The sequence below is a fragment of the Durio zibethinus genome, chromosome 19, assembly GCF_047325235.1.
Source record: "Durio zibethinus cultivar Kanyao isolate XHJ-2024 chromosome 19, ASM4732523v1, whole genome shotgun sequence".
In the NCBI taxonomy this organism is placed as follows: Eukaryota; Viridiplantae; Streptophyta; class Magnoliopsida; order Malvales; family Malvaceae; genus Durio; species Durio zibethinus.
This window is the reverse complement of record NC_143180.1, coordinates 644,815-662,980: the sequence shown is the minus strand read 5'-3', so window position 1 is coordinate 662,980 and position 18,166 is coordinate 644,815. Positions and strand designations below refer to the sequence as shown.

At 37.1% G+C, this 18,166-nt stretch overlaps 1 pseudogene; it reads right to left on the bottom strand.

Annotated features, from left to right (window-relative positions):
* Nucleotides 1–24: 24 nt before the first annotated feature.
* On the bottom strand, nucleotides 25–16,196 carry LOC111309702 (very-long-chain aldehyde decarbonylase CER1-like; annotated as a pseudogene).
* Between the last annotated feature and the right edge of the window lie 1,970 nt (nucleotides 16,197–18,166).

Sequence of the window (18,166 nt, the reverse complement as noted above, 5' to 3'; positions counted from 1 at the left end):
AAAACTATAATACGTACTATGGAGGCATATATGGGGTCTATAATTCGAACGATATCTTAATGCTTTCTACATAGAAAACATAGATATGCTAAACACGATACCATATACTATATATATAGGTTGCCAAGTATTTAGGATTTTGATCGAGTTGGGACCCTCAGAGGCTGAAATCCATGTTTGAGACTTGCTTCCCAAACTTTCTCAATGTTTGACATGGTGAAACAACATTCATGCTCCTCCAATCCTTTCGGTGCATGTGTCACGCCTTAGGCGGGCGCATCAGGCACACCAGCATGCGAACCAGAGGTTGAGGCTCGCATTCCAGGCGAGTTGGCGAGTATTTACGTGCAAGGCCTAGGAGACAAGGCCAGAACGCTCGCCTAGCTTGTAGGCCAGCCCGTGAGGCCAAGGCCTGGCTTGTAGGATGCCCGCACCACATCCAAGGGACCCAAGGGGGGAGATACGCAAGTTCTTCTAAAAACCTGCAGGATCAGCAGGAGTCTCCTGACAGATTTGGTTGATCATAGAATTCAGGAGTTAGAATCTTGATTGATTGTAATCTTTGTAATTCTTTGATTTTAGTCTTTATTCTAGGGATATTGCCATTAAGTGTAGCTGAAGCCTCAACTATAAATAAAGGGCTGCTCCACCCTCATTTGTACACCATCAAACACTTATGTTTCAGTGAATACAGAGCATATTTCTAGCATTCTGCCTTGTTATCTATTTTTCTTTAACTTGCGTAATCAACCCTTCCCATTGTTCTAGTGCCCGCACGCTTGTGTTTTAGGCTGACTTAGGCATAAAGGAGGAGATTCCAAGCCTAAGGCTATAAGGATTCGGAGTCTAAGGTCGGAGCCTGTGATAGTTGTTATCAGAGCCAGCCTTAAACCGTTCGATCTAAGTCAAACGCCTTGAAAGAGGTAGGCAAGGTGGCCAGCCTTTGTGACGAGGGCGTCACGAGGTTGGGTGGAGGAGAATGTCACGAACCTAAGAAAGAGTCTTGAATTCCACATCGAACATAATAGAAGGGTCACTGGGGTATAAAAGGTTTCACACCACCTTTTCCTTGTGAGGCACCTTTTGTAGGATAAAACCGTAAAGCCAGGGGGCTAGAGCGGACAATACCTCACAAGGGTGTGAATCGTGACAGTTAGGCTAATCTGGGACACCGAATGAGTGGATACCCGGGTTCTAGAGCCACGCGGGTTCAGAGTTTAAGTTTCGACTTGTGACAAGAGTTTGTATCAGAGCAAGTTTGGTTCTGTGTGTTTATGTTGCGCAGGTTAGATCGTGATTGAGGAAATGACATCCCAAAGTGATGTTGCTAGCCAACAACCAGAGGCCCAAGAGCAGGGGAGTGGAAGAGGCAAGAAAGCCAGTTTAAGAGATATATCGTCTACCATAGATAGTAGGCTGGCCAATGTGGAGGTGACCATGGGCGATACAGGGGAGAAGCTTGAGGAAGTGGAGACTCACATTGCATCGTTAGACTCCATGGGGGAGATGATCTAAGGTGAGCTACAAGCTGCTCTCAATAAAGGCATGAACGCAATCACCTAAAGGAATGAGGCCTTGGAGGCTGAAGTGGTGACCTTGAGCGATGACATGGAGGCCATGCACCAACGAATGGAGGAGCTAGCCAGTGAGCTCGTTGCATGCAAGACTGTCATTGGGAATGGCATGTTTGTTGGAGCGTTTAAGGCTTGTGCGGATGTCCCCAAGCCTAAGGAGTTCAAGGGGACTAGGGCAGCCAAGGAAGTAGACAACTACCTATGGGGTATGGAGTAGTACTTCCAGGCCATGGGCATGCAGGACGAGACAATAAAGGTAAGCACCGCTGCTATGTATCTCACTGATGTAGCCTTATTATGGTGGAGGTGCAGGTATGATGACGTTAGGCGTGGGAGCATCAAGATTGAAACCTGGGCAGAGTTTCAAAAAGAGTTCAGAGAGTAATTTTACTTGGAGTATATCGATGATGAGGCGCAGGCAAAGTTAAACAGGCTGAGCCAACAAGGGGACATAAGGGAGTATGTTCAAAAATTCTCTAAACTGATGCTACAAATCTTGGATCTAGGTGAGAATGATGTCTTATTTACTTTCATGGATGGGCTAAAGCCGTGGGTGAAGCATGAGCTACAATGGAAGGGAGTTCATGACTTGGTTAAAGCTATGACTACTACTGAGTCCTTGATAGAGTTTAAGCCTATGAACAAGTTTGAGTCTTTCAAGCCCAAGGGTAAGGGTAGGGACGAGAGGGACCGAAAGAAACAGTCCAAAGAGAAGGACCATGATCGGAAGTCCAAGGATGGGGACCAAGATCGTTTAACCAAGGATGGCGAGAAGAAGCCACCAGCAAGCAAGTGGAAAGCAAAGGGGGATCGAGAGCCACTAGCATGCTACCTATGTGGAGGGAGCCATATAGCTCGTAATTACCCACCAAAAGGTAAGTTGGCTGCTGTAGACAAAGAGTCTAATGAGGAGCCAGAGTTAGAGGCAGCAAAGCTTGGGTCATTGGTGCTCAATGCTATCCAGAGTAAGGAGAGTCGTAAGTCAAAGGGCTTGATGTTTAAGGATCTGATGGTTACGGGTCAAAAGGTGAGTACACTGGTAGACACAGGTGCCTTACATTTTTTTATTTCAGGTGATGAAGCCCAGAAGCTCGGACTAAAAATACAAAAAGGGATTGGTACCATTAAAACGGTGAACTCTAAATAGGTTCTAGTCGTTGGAGTAACGCAAGGAATGGAGTTACAGCTTGGAGACTGGAAAGGCAAAAAGATCATAGAGGTAATACCCCTTGACAACTTTGAGTTTGTAATTGGGTTAGATTTTCTTATTCGAATTAACGCCCTTCTTGTGCCCTTTGCCAATTGCATTTGCATCTTGGATGCACGGTGCCAATGCCTAGTACCATTGAGGAGAGGGTCTGGAGTTAGGTCACAGGTGGTGTCAACCATCTAATTTGCCAAGGCGATAAGCAGAGAAGAAGACACCTTCTTGGCAGTCCTGAAGTATGAAGAGCCAAAGAAGAAGAGATCGAGTCACCCTTGAAGGTGTTAAAGGTGCTGAAGACCTTTAGCGATGTGATGCTCGTAAAGTTGCCTAACTAGCTACCATTTAAAAAGAAGATGGACCACAAGATCGAGCTGGTGTCCGAGGCTAAGCCACCAGCTAAAGCCCCTTACCGAATGTCTCCACTAAAGTTGGAAGAGTTAAGGAAGTAGCTTAAAGAGTTAGTTATTGCTTGCTTCATTAGGCCATCGAAGGCACATATGGTGCATCGGTTCTATTTCAGCACAAGCATGATGGGTTGTTGTGGCTGTACATAGACTATCGAGCTTTGAACAAGCTGACCATCAAGAACAAGTACCTTATCCCACTCACTGTGAACTTGTTCGACCAACTTGGGAATACAAGGTGGTTCACTAAGCTGAATTTGAGGTCAGGCTACTACCAAGTCAGGATTACGGAGGAAGGTGAGCCAAAGACAGCATGTGTCACTCGGTATAGTTTGTATGAGTTTCTGGTCATGCCATTCGAACTCACGAATGCCCAGTAACATTCTACACCCTTATGAACAAGGTACTTCAGTCATTCCTTGATTGATTTGTTGTGGTTTATTTGGATGACATTGTGATCTACAGCCAGACTTTGAGAGAGCATGTAAACCACTTGAGACAGGTGTTCGAGGTGTTACGGGCGCACAAGCTATTTGTCAAGAGGGAGAAGTGCTCATTCGCCCAACAGGAGATCCTGTTCTTACGGGAAGTGGTAGGATACGTATGGATGAAGGTAAGGTGCACGCCATCATGGAGTGGGAACCGCCAGCCAAGGTCACTGAGTTGAGGTTATTCCTTAGGTTGGTCAACTACTTCAGGCACTTCATCAAAGGTCACTCAGCAATAGCCACGCCATTGACTGACTTGCTCAAGAAAGGGAGAGCATGGGAGTGGAGCTCAGGATGCCAGGAAGCCTTTGATAGGTTGAAACGGGCTGTAACCGAGGAGCCAGTCTTGGCCTTACCAGACCATGTAAAGCAGTATGAGGTGCATACGAATAGATCAGACTTTACCATAGGGGACGTGTTAATACAGGAAAGACATCCAGTCGCATTCGAGAACAAGAAGCTGAACGAGATTGAGAGCAAGTATACTGTCCAAGAGAAAGAGATGATTGCAGTGGTGCACTGCTTACGCATTTAGTGTCATTACCTGTTCGGGTCAAGGTTCATGGTTAGGACGGACAATGTTGCAACCAGCTACTTTCAGACTCAGAAGAAACTGTCCCTCAAGCAAGCAAGATGGTAAGATTTTTTTACAAAATTTGATTTCCTGATGGAGTACAAGCCAGGACGGACAAACTTGGTGGTAGACGCCCTGAACAAGAAGGCTAACCTTGCTACCATTAGCTACCCAGATGGGTCACTGGTGCCACGCATCAAGGAGGGACTTGCACATGATCCTACAGCCAAGGCTCTTATGGAATATGCCTAACAAGGTAAGACTAGGTGGTTTTGGGTGTAGGATAATTTGTTGTACACCAGGGGCAGTAGACTATTTGTGCCACAGCACAAGAAGCTCCGTAAGAAAGTTTTACAAGAGTACCATGATTCAAGGTGGGCTAGACACCCAGAAGTGAGCTACACCTTAGCGTTGCTAGAGGACCAGTACTATTGGCCACACATAAGGGATGATGTAGAGGCCTATATGAAGACTTGTCTTGTGTGCCAACAGGACAAGGTGGAGCTCAAAAAACCATGCGGTTTCTTGAAGCCATTGCTAGTGCCAGAACGACCATGGAAGAGTGTTTCTCCAGACTTTATAGTCGATTTACCCAAGACAGAGGGGTTTGGAAGCATCATGATAGTGGTGGACAGGTTTTTCAAGTATGAAATCTTCATTCCAGTAACCAAGGAGTGCCCAGTCGAAGAGGCAACTGATTGTTCCTGAAGAACATAGTTAAGTACTGAGGAATGCCGAAGACCATTGTTAGTGATCAAGATGAGCATTTCACGAGCAGGTTTTGAACTAAGTTGTTCAAGCTATTGGGGTCAGACTTGAACTTTTCCACCAGCATGCATCCACAGACCGATGGGTAGACTGAGCATGTGAATAAACTATTGGAGGTCTACTTCAGGCACTATGTGGTGCCATACAAAGGGACTGGTCAAAGCTGCTAGATGTTGTATAGTTTTTTTACAACTTGCAAAGGAATGAGGCAACGAACCAGAGCCCATTTGAGGTTGTAGGGCAACAACCACTAACACCCGGTTCGATTACTACAGGTTATACAGGGCCAAATCTAGCAGCATACAAGTTTGCTAAGGCATGGCATGGGCAAACTAACTTGGTTAGAGTCTGTCTACACAAGGCAACAAAGAGGTTGAAGAAGTGGGCAAACCAGAATATGTGAGACGTGCAGTTCCAGGTTGGAGACTTGGTGTTGGTGAAGCTACATGCCATTGTTTGCCACAGCGGGCTACACAAAGGCCTAGTCTAGAGGTATAGGGGACCTTTTCAAGTAGTCAAGAGAGTAAGCAAGGTTGCCTACAAGCTGGATATGTCACCCAAGTTGAAGGTACATTCGGTGTTCCATGTAAGCATGCTCAAATCATTTCATGAGGATAAGAAAGATCCAAGATGAGCAAAGTCAAAACGTGCACCATTGGGAGCAAAGGCCTTATATGAGAAGAAAGTCCACAGCATCATAGCTGACTGAGAGGTGAGACAAAAAAACTACCAACCAAGACAAGAGTACTTGGTGCACTGGAAGGGATTTCCAGACAGTGAGACGAGCTAGGAACCAGTAGAGGACTTATGGCAATTTAGGGACTAGATCAGGTAGTACCATACAGAGGACGTAACGAGGGCATTACGCAATCAGGTGAGAGAGAATGTCACACCCTGAGCAGGTGCGCTAGGCACATCAGGAGCACCAGCAAGCAAGCTAAAGGTTGAGGCCCGCACTCCAGGCGCACTGACGGGTATTTGAGTGTAAGGCCTAGGAGACAAGGCCAGAACGCCTGCCCAACTTGCAGGCCAGCCCGTGAGGCCAAGGCCTGACTTGCAGGATGCTCTTACCACATCCAGAAGGGCTCAAGGGGGGAGATACGTAAGTTCTTCTAGAAGCCTGCAGGATCAGCAGGAGCCTTTTGGTAGATTTGGTTAAACTTAGAATTCAGGAGTTAGAATCCTGATTGATTGTAATCCTTGTAATTCTTTGATTTTAGCCTTTATTCTAGGGATATTGCCATTAAGTGTAGCTGGAGCCTCAACTATAAATAGAGGGCTGCTCCACCCTTATTTGTACACCATCAAACATTTCTGTTTCAGTGAATATAGAGCATATTTCGAGCATTCTACCTTGTTATCCTATTTTTTTTTAACTTGCGTAATCAACCCTTTCCATTGTTCTAGTGCCCGTAGACTTGTGTTTTAGGCTGACTTAGGCATAAAGGAGGAGATTCCAAGCCTAAGGCCGCACGGATTCTGAGTCTAAGGTCGAAGCCTGTGACACATGCACTAACCTAGCCATGCGCCATACGCTCATCACCCTCATTGGTAGCCAGTTCTGTCACATTCAAATGGTAAGCATATTTTATCAACAAAGTAGAACCAAAATATTGCAAATTTTAATTTCAGTGATGCAGGAATGCATGCGCATCAATAATGAAATAATGTGGGAAATGGAGTATGTTCATGGCCAACCTCACAAGAATCCACATTCGTAAGGGCCAACGAAGTCTGCATAGCTGGTGTGGTGTGATAAAAGCAGTCTTTACGTAATTTTTTTGGTGGAAATTACGAAAAGAGAATAAATAGTGTTTCTTTAATTGCCTGCCTTTGTTTTGCTTCAATCAATTCATCTCTAACTAACCATGCCTACAACATATTCATCATGATTTATCAGCCATTTCGTTATTATTAATTGTATAGGGCCTAGACTTGAAGTGATAATTGTGAAAAATAGTGTGAATCGACTTGATTACCTTGTAAGAGTAACTATTCGAGAGAACTAATTTACCCTTTGTAGACATCAAATTTGTCCCGCCTTGATCAAATTTATTATTTTTATTAAATAATATATATTAATAAGATAATAATATCATTATTAAATACAATAATAAAAATTAAACAAAATATAAAAAAATGAAAAAAAAACAAATAAAAAAATACAATAGAAGGAAGAAACAAAGGAAATTGGGCTGGTGCCTGGTGCTGTGCACAGCACCACTAGCACCACCGCCTATGCTAGGATGCGAGGCCCTGTGCCACTTACTTAGGCACGAGCCAAGACTAGACAATACAAAATAATGAGGCAAAAAGAGAGCTAGTGCTTTAGGTGCCATATACGGCACCCCTCCCTCTGCCAAGCTAGACACGGGGCATGGTCATAGCTCTATAAATAAAGCTCCGTGCCAAGCCAAAAAGAGAAGAGGAGATCTTGCAAAAAAAAAAGTTTCCAAAATAAAAAAAAAAACTTTTTGCCAAAAAAAAAAACCATTTAAACAAAAATCACAGTCATCGCTAAATTGGCGAGGAACCCAACGCCAAGCAAAACCTACAAAAATAAAAAAAAATAGTTAGTTTTAGTTTAAAAAAAAAAGAGGGTTTGGCCAAAGCTTTGAAAGCCAATCTAGGTCGTTTGAGGTATTTTCACGTGAAACCAAGCTCAAATCTATATTTAGGGGGAAAAGAAAAAATTTTTAAGAATTTTTAGGATTTTTTGGAAACCAACGACAGCGCCGATGACCGACGATCAGTGGCCAGTGATCAGTCGACCAATCTAGAGAGAGAAGCTCTCTGAGAGAGAGAGGTGTAGAGAAAGAAAGGGAGAAGAGAAAATAAGAGAAATTTTTTTTTGGCATTTATAGAAAGTCAAAATGATGCCGTTTCATTAAAAGCCTAAAACAAAGTCGTTTTAACATCAAGAGGATTCACGCGTCAGCCCTAACTCGACCCAAGATCCGCGCACCCGACCTGCAACCCGCTTCTGCCCTAAACTCAGATCGATCCAGTTGAATTGACCTAGATCGAACTGGATCGACCCCGAATCGTTGAATCGACCCAGACTGCTGAACTGTCCGGATCAACGTTGACCAGTCCGATTTAGGTGATTTTTTTTAATTTTTTTGATTTTTTAAAAATATTATTTTTTTGATTTTTAATTTTATTATTAATATTTATGCATATTAAAATGTTTAAATTTGCTAGAATAAAATTTTGTTGTTTTATAATAATAATTAATAAAAATAAATAATGAAATATGTAGTAAAAATTTGTGATAATTTTGCTATTTTAAAAATAAATCTTATATAATAATATAAATTAATAAAAAATGTAAAAAAAGAAAAATTTTTATCCGATGATGAGATTCAAAAGTACTCCGAGTAGTGATATTTACGAAATCTCTATGTGAGAAGATTTTTTTAAAATATTATCAGTATATTGGAGTATTTATAAAAAATTTTTAATACAATGAAAATTTTCTTTTCTTGGTTATGAAAGAGTAAATAAAAATTAATTAATAAATTAAGAATAAGTAATAAAAAATGACGAAAAAAAAAATTTTATCTAATGATGGGATTCTAAAAGTATTCCGAGTAGAGATGCTTTAAAAAATCCCTAGACGAGAAGATTTTTTTAAAATATTATTAGTGTATTAAAATATTTATAGAAAATCTTCAATATAATAAAAATTTCTTTTTTTTTATTTTTTAAATGAAAATAATGATAAAAATTAATTAAAATTAATAAAATTTTTAAATAAAAAATAAAATGTGTGCATTAACATATTATCATTTGTACTACATGCATGGTATAGTTTTTTGAAAAAATAAATTTGAACATCCGAAGATGAGATTCTAAGATATTCCGAGAAGCGATGTCTAAGAAATCTCTATATGAGAAAGAGTTCTTCTAATGTTACCGATGTACTGAAACATTTTAAGAATTATTTCGATAAAATGATTCTAATTTATTTTTCTTGAATAAAATTTGAACACTAAAAAATAATAAAATAAAGATTAAAAAAATTTTCCAATAAATAAAAAACAAGAAAATTATTTTTCAAACATCGAAATAAGATTGTTTTTATCAAAATTAATGGATAACACATAGTTAATTGGTATCGTTTTTAAATAGGTGTTGTGGTGGTGCTAATCCTTTCCCACATGTAACCGACTCCCGAACCGAAACTGTTTGGTAAACCATAAAATTATCTTTTTAATAAATTTTAAATAATTTTAAAATCTTATTAAAAGGATAAATTTTAATAAATGGTCAATCACACCTAGCAAAAAAAGATTGGTGGTGACTCTTTTTCTTTTTATTTTCGTTTTTAACTTCATCGGGTGGCTTCTAAGCTTTGACAACTCGGTGACTCCGCTATGGATACCATTCGGGAGTCAAGCCAAAATTAACTGTGTTATCCTTAAATTTGGATTTAAAATAATCTTAATTATTTTTTAAAATTTTTATTTTTTTACTTTCAATAAGAAAAAAGTAAAAAAAAAAACAAATCGAAAACAAAAAGAAAATTTCACACATGTTTCTTTTACTATGCCTCTTATGCTTTATTTTTTTGTATATATTACTCTTGATAAATTAGGAAACATATAGACACACAATGACACAATGCATCTTATGCATGAGCTCTATACATGCAGAGAGGGAGCTAGTGCTTGGGGTGTCGTACATGGCACCCCTCACTTTGCCAAGCCAGGCATGGGGCATGGCCAGAGCTCTATGCTAGACCAAAAATAGAAGAGGAGATCCTGCAAAAAAAAGTTTTCAGAATAAAAAAATTCTTTCTACAAAAAAGAAACCATTCAAACAAAAATCACAGTCTTCGCCTATTTGGCGAGGAACCTAGTGCCAAGCAAAACCTGCAAAAATAAAAAAAATATAATTAGTTTTAGTTAAAAAAAAAAGAGAAAGGGTTTGACCGAAGCTTTAAAAGTCGATCTAGGCCGTTTAAGATATTTTCATGTGAAACCAAGCTCAGATCTGTGCTCAGAGGGAAAAGAGGAATTTTTTAAGAATTTTTAAGATTTTTCGATAACCGATGTGGCACCAACGATTGACGATCGACGACTGACATGGAGGTAAGTGATTGACTAATCGATCTAAAGAGAAAAGCTCTATGAGATGGAGAGGTGTAGAGAGAAAGAGGGAGAAGAGAAAATGATAGAAAATGTTTTTGGCTTTTATAGAAAGCTGAAAGCCAAAATGACGTCGTTTCATTAAAAGCCTAAAACGACATCGTTTTGACACCAAGAAGATCCGTGCATTAGCCTTGACCTGACCTAGGATTTATGCACCTGAACCCACAACCCGCCTCTACCCCACACCCAGATTGATCTAGCTAAATCGACCCAGACTAAGATAGACCAACCCCGAACTGCTGAACAAACCCAGACTATCGAACCACTCGGACCAACGTTGACCGAACAGTTGACCGGTCTGATTCGAATGAATTTTTTTTTGAATTTTTTTTATTTTTTTAAAATGTTATTTTTGTTATTTTAAATTTTATTATTAATATTTATGCATATTAAAATGTTTAAATTTGCTGGAATAAATTTTTGTTGTTTTATAATAATAATTAATAAAAATAAATAATGAAATATATAGTGAAAATTTGTGATAATTTTTCTTTTTTAAAAATAAATCTTATATAATAATATAAATTAATAAAAAATGTAATAAAATTTTTTTTTATCCGAGTATGAGATTCAAAGGTACTCCGAGTAGTGATACTTACGAAATCTCTATGTGAGAAGATTTTTTTAAATACTACTAGTGTATTGAAGTATTTATAAAAAATTTTTAATACAATGAAAATTTTCTTTTCTTGGTTATAAAATAGTAAAAAAAATTAATTAATAAATTAAGAATAATTAATAAAAAATAAGAAAAAAAGAAATTTTATCCGATAATGGGATTCTAAAAGTATTTTGAGTAGAGATCCTTTAAGAAATCCCTAGGTGAAAAGATTTTTTTTTAAATATTATCAATGTATTAGAATATTTATAGAAAATCTTCAATATAATAAAATTTCTTCTTTTTTTCATTTTCTAAATGAAAATAATGATAAAAATTAAATAAAATTAATAAAATTTCTAAATAAAAAATAAAATGTGTGTATTAACATATTATCATTTGCATTACATGCATGGCATAATTTTTTTAAAAAATAAATTTGAGCCTCCGAATATGAGATTTTAAGGTATTTCGAGAAACGATACCTAAGAAATCTTTATGTGAGAAAGGGTTTTTTTAATGTTACCGATATATTAGAACATTTTAATAATTATTTTGATAAAAAGGGTTCTAATTTATTTTTTTTGGATAAAATTTGAACACTAAAAAATAATAAAATAAAGATTAAAAAAAACAATTTCCAATAAATAAAAAACAAGAAAATTATTTTTCAAACATCTAAATAAGACTGTTTTTATAAAAATCAATCGATAACACATAGTTAATTTGTACCATTTTTAAATGAACATTGTGGAGGTGTTAATCTTTTTTTACATGTAATCGACTCCTAAACTCAAACTATTTCACAGATCATAAAATTATTATTTTAATAAATTTTAATTAATTTTAAAATTTTAATAAAAAAAATAAATTTTAATAAATAACTAATCGTATCTAACAAAAAAAAATTGATAATAACTTTTTATTTATTTATTTTGTTTTCAACTTTATCGGACGACTCCTAAACCATTACAACACCTTCAAACTTGGTGCCAAATGATTTATCAATCTTCTTGTAATCATCCTCATACAATACAGCGACCTACAGCAAATTAAAGTCATGTCAGGAAATTTGTAAGAAAGAGTCCCAAAACAATGCCGTATAGAGTTAGAGCTTCAAATTTCCTTAGGCAGGCGAAAAAGAGAAAAATTAGGCCTAGTTGGTCTGTTTTCGGGACCACCTAAGGAGATGTCCTAGTACCTGAATGCCCTTCTGGCATAGGGCAAAGGCAACAGCATAAGAAACTTTAGTTAGGTTGCCTCTAAGGAGTACTTGGGTTGTTCCCTCTGGTATGCTATTTAGCAGAACTGCCACAGCCAAGCTACTCCCATCTACCAACTTCACTTTAAGCTGGGGATGCTTGTGCACATACAGCCCACCATACCTATTCAGCTCTTCACCCTACACATTTTACCACAAAGTTTTCTGTTAGAAAAGTTTTTAAGTTTCATTTTTTTTTGAAAAGTAATTATCCTGAAAGTAGTACTTTGTTTACTAACTGCTTATGAGCTATGTGAAGAGGGGAAAAACTTTGCCTGATTCATGAGGCCTAGACTCAACACAGTAGCACCTTTTTCCTCTGCCTCTAATATGGCTTCATCAATCAGGCTATTGATGGATTCTTTTTGCCATTGCAAGCGGTACTGCAAATTAACGGCAATGTCAAGCGTAAAGATTATACATATACGTATGTATGGTTATACTAGTTATGATGAATTAGACAAGAAATAGTTTCGACTAAATTTTGACTTGTATTTGGTTGCATTGCACCACCTTGCAACTGCAGCATTTTTATTTTTTTTTGAGGAAATAAAATAAATAAAGCCTCCTTACCTGTATTTTGTATTTGGGTATGGCCCAGATCTGTAGTCTGATTTTATCAAATTGATTCCTTTCAACAACGAAAGTGCGACAATAAATCCAGGTAAGCATCATGGACGACAATGTAACAGGCCAGAGCAGCCAGAAGTACCAAGAAGATGAGTATGGTTTAGAGGCCAAGGAGGCAAATCCAACGCGGAGATGATAGATTGACTCAGGTGTGGTTAGGTGCGTTAGATGCACCACGTTGGGTGATTTTTCTTTTCTTTTGAGTGAATTTTCATACAAGGTATCAGAAGATATGTACATTGTGCCATAGATGTAATCATAGATTGGCATAAACAGCGAGTAGTTGGTTCTGAACTGTGTGTGGTTCAGCGAGTGAAACCTGCCATTGACAAATATTTTAGTGTGTCAATGATAAGTAGACATTTTAGTACTATAATATGCTTAGAAAACGTGCTATGGATATAAAGCTGTAACTGTAAGCATATTGGTTTATGATAATTAATACAATTACTTTATCAGTTAGGAGAATGAGAAATTCGTGAAGATTTTCAACTGTCCAGGAGCAAACGAAAATGACGAGGCGACAAACAAGACTGATTGAGGAGTAATTAATGGAAGGACAAGGAAGAAAAGCAGATGAGAGATTAGTTGTGAAATGAGACACATGGCAATTGAATGCAAACCAAGTGTTCAATACCAGAACTTGAATTGGAGTGTTAAATTATTACGCCGAAAGCGACCTTGAATGTCAAAAGCTGTTAGACGGTTGTTCAAAAGTGCTTAACTGCTTTGAAACATAGCTAACACATATCTTTGTACTAATAAATAATCCTACTAATCACTGGGCTCCAATCAGCAACATGATGAAATATCTACGTTCCACATGCAGTCAAACTAGTTAGCTGAGAGCCTGAGCCTGAGCCTGAGCCTGAGACTGAGAGAGGCCTTGGGATGAGCAATGAACATTGAGCACAGCTATTCACTACGACTACCGACTAACTTGGAGGATAGCAGACAGCAAGGCCCACAGCCCTCTCATTTTTTTAAAACTCCTTAGTCTTCTTCTTGGCGTTAAATATATGGTTACTAGTATTCCTGTTCCTATGGCAAGGCAGATTTCAATCATAATTGAATATAGAAACTAGAAAAGTTTATCAACGCCAAGTAAAAAGGTTCGAGTAGCATTAATTGATGATTTTATTGTAGATAGAGAAACACGGGCCATTGGATCGGGGAGTGGTGAAAGCAGTAGTAAACTGTAAAAGAAACTAGGGCAGACAGCAATAGGTAGGTCTTCTCCAGAGTTACCCTTTCCTTGGCACTAATAATATTGTTGTACTTAAAGCATCCAAATTAAAGAATAAAGAGCTTTGAAAATGAAATACTTGTGTAGGCAAGGATTTTTTTTTTTTAAATTTAAAGAGAGACTTACGAAGGAGTGTACATGAGGTACTTGAGAGGGGGGAAAAGGGAGAAGACCTGGTTGGGAATGAGCTCGAAGTTGCGGTGGCCTATGTTGTTCATCATGTGGACGTAAGTGATGTAGGCAGCAAAGGCGACGATGGACCCAGCTCCATTGAGCAACATTGTGAACAATGGTATTGCAAACAGGGCGACGTATGCTATGTGCTCTGCAAATGGATGAACCACAGCTGCCACAGCCAGAGCCATCATTCTTAATTACTCGTTGCCTGTCAGAACCGGATCGACTGAACTTTGCTTTCATAATTTACGTAACATATATAAGAAAATTATTAACAGCAATTACTAAGTAGAATTTCCCCCTAATTACATGTAGATTAAATATTATATATCGCAGGTAGATCTCATCTCAGAATATACATGACTTTCTTTCTTTCTTTATTTCTTTCATTCTATATCACAATTACAGTCACAAGCAGAAGGAGAAGATGCACGTTTCATCACCTACCCCCGGTATACGTGTTGTTTCTTACTAGTATAAATATATTTATATGTAAATTGTAACCAAGGCATATATTCTGAATGTGAGGTCCGGGGCGGAGTAATTAATAATAGTTTGGAAAGCATTTCATGTTATTATATACATAATGGTTTGCTTTGAAGTTTAAACTGTTTGTTAGCCCCAAAACAGAATACCTTAGGTGATGCCACTTTGCTTTTAATTTGCCCGCAGTTAGACATAGACAGACACACTCAACAATTTCTATTGAATTTGCTTAGACTAGTCCTATATGGCAAAGGGGCTAACTGCCTGACTTAACCAAACAATTAATGGAACTTATACTACATACTATGCGCTATGTAGAAAGATAAATTAATAAATAACACAACAGCAAAGGAAGAATTAATTCATTCTGTAAATATTACTATCACACAATATTTTATCTCCATTTAATACGGTGCTTGCATCATGACTCGTCAAAGTTCTTCATCAATTTTTATTTTTTAAAAATTCCTTTTGTTTAAATTGTTTTTCCACATTTGATTTTTTAAAATTTTGGTTGTTGTTGTTCTTAAAAAAGACTGCTATCAAATTAAACACACACACGCACACACGCGACTACTCGTATTGTTTATGATTGTTATTTTATTGTAATATCAGGTGAAAATAATCATTTTAAAAACCAAAATTTAAGTTGATGTGATATTTTAAAAAATTTTAAATTAAAAAGAGAGAGAGAGAGAGAGAGAGAGAGAGAGAGAGAGAGAGAGAGAGAAATTAAATTTGCAAAAAATGGATGTGGGATATGAAGCTGATCAGTTGGGTCTTACAAGTAATAGGCTCCGTGCCAATGGAGGAATGGTGATGAGAATGGTAGCGAGAGTAAAGATAATGGTGGTGCAGCGCTCTATGAAGCCAGTAGTAAAGGAACTCCACGGGGCCCGCATGGAGCAACACGGTTATAATCAAACCGTCCATTCTCCAAAAGGGTAAGTGGGGAAGCTCCAGGAACATATTTGCTCCCTAAGTAAAACAGGATTGCATTGAACAAAATTTGATCGTCCCTGCCCAAAACAGAACTCCCCTAGATCACTGAATTTGCAAATTAAAAGAAGAAACCGAAGTTTACAATGAACTAATAACGAGTGAGGTAAATATGGGGTGTAGACATCTGCTCTTATCATTACATTACATTAAATGTTCCTAATAATAATTTTATTAATTTTTGTCACTGACCAGTTCCTTTCTCTGTCGACTTGGTCAAATTCAATACCCTTGTCGACAATCCTGTTGCTGCCTTTGGCATTTCGATAACGAGAAAGGCTAATCCAGAGCTGGTTTTGAAGCATTCTCAATAACATGAATGGGAATATGACAAAGTTGGAAACGTCCCTCTCCTTTTCATCCTTTACTACAAACGAGTAAATGCTCTCCGTAAGCCAAGGAACCAGGATTATGTACCGTAAAAATCCATCGAACAACAAAACTAAAGAGTTAGTTAGAGGCCAAAGATGAAACAAGCACATATCTATCCATGCATCTTGCATGAAAACGAGACATATGAGAATTAAGGATATATATGAAAGGAAAATTAAAAGTTAAGGATCCAGACCTTAAAGCTTCCAAGAGGCGTCCATGGCCAGTCAGTCAGAATTCCTGGTTTAGATGCCATGCTCAACTTGCTAACTTCTGTTAGTAGATTTAAGAAAAACAGAAATTGTAAGAAAGAAGAAAATATGGCTTTGAGATGTGAATAACATTGTCTTAAAGACAATTATGCCTATAGGATACAACAAAGCTTTAAAACTCTCTAAATCAGAAGTAGTGAAATTGATCAGACAAAAAGATCTATTTATAATAAATAAACAGTCATTAATCAAACAAATTCAAAAAATCATGACATTTTGTATAGTCATATTTTATTGTTTAAATAAACTTTATTTAAACAATCATGTCTTTTACTGTTCAAGCATATTTATTTGGAATCAATAATATTTCAAAACAAATAAATATAATAATAAAGATTTAAAAATTAAATCTATTTGCCAAACAAGCCCAAGTGCCCAAAGTGCCCAAGTGCCTATATTTGACTTTTAAAATTGTCCAACCCACTAGGTAAACTCCTAGCAAGCCCAAATGACTTGGTCCACTCCAACACTTAGCTCAATTACTTAAATAATATAAGTATTTTCTTTTAAACCATTTATAAGTGATCTTTCTACTCAATGTGAGATACACCACATTCTAAACTACCAACAATCCCCTACTAGTTTGGAATGTTGGTGCTTAATCTTTAACCTTTCACACAAATAAATATTATGAATACAAGAAGGTATCTTTTGATTTAAACCTTCAATTAGCGTATATAACTTAGAATTCTAAAAAAGTTTATGGTGTTCGCAGATTAAATCTCAACTTCTAATGTTAAAATTGAAGATATAACACACATAATATTTATTTAATATTTTGTTAGAGGTTTATAATCGCTTTAGCACTATTATGGCCATGTGCTTATCCTTATTCATAGACATTTACAAGAAAGTTTTCAATTTTTTTGTTGAAGCGACACCACTTCAATGTTTATATAGGTGGAGTTTCTTATTTATGTCTCCATTACTATAGACATTTAATTATTAACTCCATTAAGAGTTCAATCTCATCCTCCATTTACGTAATGGCTTACACTAGTATTCCAAATATATAGAATGGGTTGACTAGTGTTTACAGACACATAACAATAATTTGTTATTACCTATTAAACTTTGCAATTAGAGGTTACTAATTCAAAGTTAGGTTCCCATTATTAGTGTCTAAAAAGATTTTTTAAACCCATTCCACTTGTGGTGCTTCTTACCAAATTTTTAGGTAGCGTCTTGGTAAGCGGATATGCTAAGTTTTTAGCAGATTTAACATATATGATGGTAATTACCCCATTTTTTTTTATCAATTTTCTGATATAATCATATCTTAGACTAATATGTCTAGATTTTCCATTATAAATTTCACTATAAGCTCTAGACATAGTAGCTTCACTATCACAGTACAAGGAAATGGCTGTCATTGGTTGTGGCCACAACTCTATATCCATTAATAAATTTCTTAGCCATTCAGCTTCCTTGCCTGCTGCAGCTAAAGCTATAAATTTAGATTCCATAGTTGAATGTGAAATGCAAGTTTGTTTCTTGGATGCCTAACTAATTGCACAACCTTCAAGGGTAAACATCCATCCTGAAGTGGATTTATTGTTACTTATACTAGTGATTCAACTTGCATCTGAATATCCTTCCAAAATAGCCAGACCTCCGAAATAAAATAAGCCAAAATCTTTAGTTCTTTTAAGATAACCTAGAACTCTTCCTATGGCTTTCCAATGACTTATACTAGGCTTACTTGTATATCTCGATAACTTGCAAATAGCAAAAGCTATATCCGGCCTAGTACAATGCATAGCATACATAATACTTCCAATAGCACTAGCATATTCAAGTTGCGCAATTACAATATCTTGATTTTCTGTTAATTTTATATTTGTATCATATGGAGTATTGGTTTCTTTTAAATTGAGATACTTAAACTTATTAAGCAGTTTCTCAATATAATAACTTTGATTAAGAATGAAACCCTTATTATATCTCTTAACTT